Here is a 3,704-nt window from a genome sequence, read left to right as displayed (position 1 = left end):
ACTTTTTACTACGATAACATTTTTTCCCTTATATGCTGTTTATATTAGAGCTTTTTGCAGGGTAACACGGCGTTTATATTATAGCCTTTTGCAAGGTTAACCTTGTTTATGAGGATTTGTTTGAAATATAAGCAATGGAATTGACATTTAAAACCCAGTCGGTTTGTTAAATCCGGTTATATATAAACGGGGTATTAGGTATGTTCCAGTACTGCAAGAATCTACTAATTTTTACTATTTTTTCGATAACATAAAGGAAAAATTGTTATCGTATGTTTTGTTCCAGTACTGCAAGAATCTACTAGTTTTTACTATTTTTTTTCGATAACATAAAGGAAAAAATGTTATCGTAGTAAAATTTAGTAGATTCTTGCAGTACTGGAACAGACCAAATGTTTCAGCAAAAAGACGAGTAAAATTAATTGATACGAACCGAAAAATATTTTTTCTTTTTTCAGATACAAAAGTGATTTAAGTTACAATTCTTTCTAGTGATTTGTTTATCAAATAATAACAAAAACTTGAAAATTTCGAAGATCAACTATCGGACGAAGAACCAGAACGTGAAGACGAGAAACCTCTTGTTGTGGTGTTAAAATCTGGTGATCTTACTGTCCAAGAAGCTGAAGAGAAACAGAAACGCTTGGCCAAAGGTAAATATCAACAAAAACAAATGCCCAATTAAGGGTGATTACTAAACGAACCTTTCCGGCGTAGTGCGCTTATGATTGCACCACGAGATGAATAATTTACCAGAATATGGCGATTATTGGGATCATGTTTTTGTTTTCCTGCATTTGGGACCGAATTCAACAATAGATTTAGCAAATTTGAGAGGTAATTCGAAAAAAACATAATTTATCGAATAATTTATATTCTGCAAGACAATTCGTATCTTCTTAGCGCTACGAAGTAACGATGGTTTGTGGTTGGATGGATTTAATACAAAATTGAAAATTATGAAATATGTCTTGGCGTTTATTATATTTTGTGACAATGTCCTGTATGCTTGGTTTCTTTTCTATTTATTTTTGTTAATTGTCACCTTTTTGCGGTACCAAATGTGGGACAAGATAATGCGCGGTATAAGAAGCTATACAAAATATGTGGCTCGGAAGAAATTACAAAGAAGAATTAAGAAAAAATAATTATGAATAAAAGGATACTGGTGGTTGAACTGAAGCAATGCCTATTTTTTTAAAATACCGTGGAAAACACATTGTTTGCGATTTTCAAATGAAACTTTTAGCAATTTTTAGAGAGTGATTTTGAAAAGTTAAAAGGGTAAAAGAAAAAAAGGATAATATGGAGTATATGGATAACCAAACCGTAGACCCATCCATAGTGACATTTTCTGGAAGAAGACTGTATTTTTCACTGAGAATATGACATTTTGAAATTTCAGTGGGGTGAAATGTCACAATAATGCTTAAGCCAGAGTAAGCTTAGCGTTTTAATATTCCTGAAATTGAATCTCTGTAAATAATACGCAAAATAAGTGATTTAGCAAATGAACAAACTTAAGCCACTAACGTGTCATAAGACAGGGAGATGAGGTGCTTATAATAGAAAGACTTAAGACACAAACATGATGTATTATGATTAATGTGACATAAAAGTTTTAACCGAACACCAACGATTGATGGCCAAACACACGTCCATACTGTTTCAATAATTCAGTGGAGATTATTTTTTTTTTTGGATGAACACACACAATCTGACACATTGAGAGAAAGATAATGACTTTTTCATGAGTTGAGTGGTGTCTTTCATTATTGTTATCTTGTGTTTTTTTTTTTTGATTTTTTTGCTATGTAATCCCACTTCTTTAGAACCAAAAAATTGCTCATTTCATTATTTGCTGTTTAATTTGTTTTCTCAAACAAATATCGGCTCCGCTCAAGGTTAAATGTCGTTCATTAAACTCTCCAATATCATTCAGATTTTGAATTATTTCAATCATCCATCTGCTGCTGCTGTGGCAGATACACGAACTCACCAATCTCCCTACACAAAAAACCATCAACTTTTGATTGATTGAAATTAATCCAGCGATTCTGGCGAATGTAATACCAGACGCGCCATTAAAAATGCTTCAGATTGCTGTGCAAATATTTTTCGTTTGTGGTGTGACAAATGTAGTGCGTGTTGTTATGGGTTGATTAATTAATTCAAGAAACGTTCCGTTGATAGAATTTTAAAAGTTTTATCATTGTGGCGATTTTAAAGTTAAGTGTTTGATGAGGGTAATGTGACTAATGTGTTGTGGTATTTGTACATAATATGAGCCAGCTGCCTCTGAACTCTGACACGCTCTCGTGTAACCTTCTCCGGCGGTTAAAAAATTCCACTATAGTTTTCTTGTCTGAAATCTTGTTTCGTACTGAACTACTGTGTATTGTGTATTTATACCCTCAGCCTTTAGGCTAGAAACGATATATCGTCCGCTTCAATACCTGTATTTTGTTTGATCAAATTCCATCGCGTTTCCATAATTAGATATGTTTGGACTTTCGGCCTTTTCCTCATATAGTTTTGAATTTTTGTTGGGACTTACGACCGTTTCCTTCAATTTTTGGATTTTTTAAAATAAAATATTTATATTTTTTTGTTTTGCCTTATTAAGGCGAAGGTCATTTTTAGAGTGATATTTGAATTAATTCTCTTTCGAGTTGAGCTATTTAGACCTAATAGGTACATTGAAAAATTAGGAATCCACCGAAGTCCCACACATTCAACCACTATGCTACGTTTCACGGGTGGTTAGACCGATCATCAGGCACATTGAATGGTGTTTTTTAGTGGGTGGACGAAGGCTAAGCTTGGAAACTAGCATTTATATCACAAATCATTCGAAATTTGTATATTCGAATTATTTATTTACTAGGAGACCCGGCGAACTTCGTCTCGCAGTTTGTTAGGTACAGAACTTGATGGCTTTGATTCAAACCTATAATACTATTATTGCTATCACCTTATTCAGTGGCAAATATTTCTTTGTTTTGAACTGTGTAGGATGATCTTTGAAGCAGATGCACATTAGATAATTGTACTTTCGACAATTGTCAGTTTGAGAGGCAAAGTGTTTCTGTTTTCTTCGACTCTCTCTCCTATAAACTGACAATAGCTGCGAGAAAATTAGCAACTGTAAATCGGGACAAAGATATATTTTTTTAAGCAAATAACACATTTTGCGATTTAAATAAAAATATTCGGTAGCATAGTTGAAGCAAAATAATATCATAACGCCCCTATTCGTTTCATAATCGATGGTTTTCTACAATTCTTGTTTTCACCACTGAACACGATATTTCACTCAAGTAATTGAATTCGTAGGAAGGAATGCGATCGTAGGAATTTGAATTTAATGATGAATATAGTGCTTATTTAAATTTGCGTTTTAATAAATTAACCTATTTTGAGCAGAAAGATCCGATTGTTATCAGGTAACAACCTTCGTCAGCTTTTTTCTGACTTCTTTGTTTAACGTGATCTCCTGAATTCTGTTTGCATTGCAAGTTCGGAATTAGATGCAATGGCTCTGGTAACACGGACAAATGCAGTAATTGAATATTGACAGAGACTGTACTATCCAGTACTTGGTACATTGATCCTTGTTATCAGAGCTATTCTATTAGTTGCCGTTCTCTGTGTGTTTCGGATGCTTGAAGTCTTGTCACACTAACACGTGACTGTTGTCGATT

At 33.6% G+C, this 3,704-nt stretch overlaps 1 long non-coding RNA gene across 1 annotated transcript; it reads left to right on the top strand.

The window, feature by feature from the left end:
* Positions 1–408: 408 nt before the first annotated feature.
* On the top strand, positions 409–1,126 carry LOC141403320 (uncharacterized). Its single transcript, XR_012412771.1, has 3 exons — positions 409–653; positions 718–837; positions 904–1,126. It is a non-coding gene; the product is annotated as an uncharacterized lncRNA (long non-coding RNA).
* Positions 1,127–3,704: the final 2,578 nt, after the last annotated feature.

Source organism: Musca autumnalis, unplaced genomic scaffold (assembly GCF_047663935.1).
Source record: "Musca autumnalis isolate F117 unplaced genomic scaffold, ASM4766393v1 scaffold_4, whole genome shotgun sequence".
Lineage (NCBI taxonomy): Eukaryota > Metazoa > Arthropoda > Insecta > Diptera > Muscidae > Musca > Musca autumnalis.
Note: the sequence above shows the minus strand (reverse complement) of the source record. Positions and strands in the feature narration are given on the sequence as shown.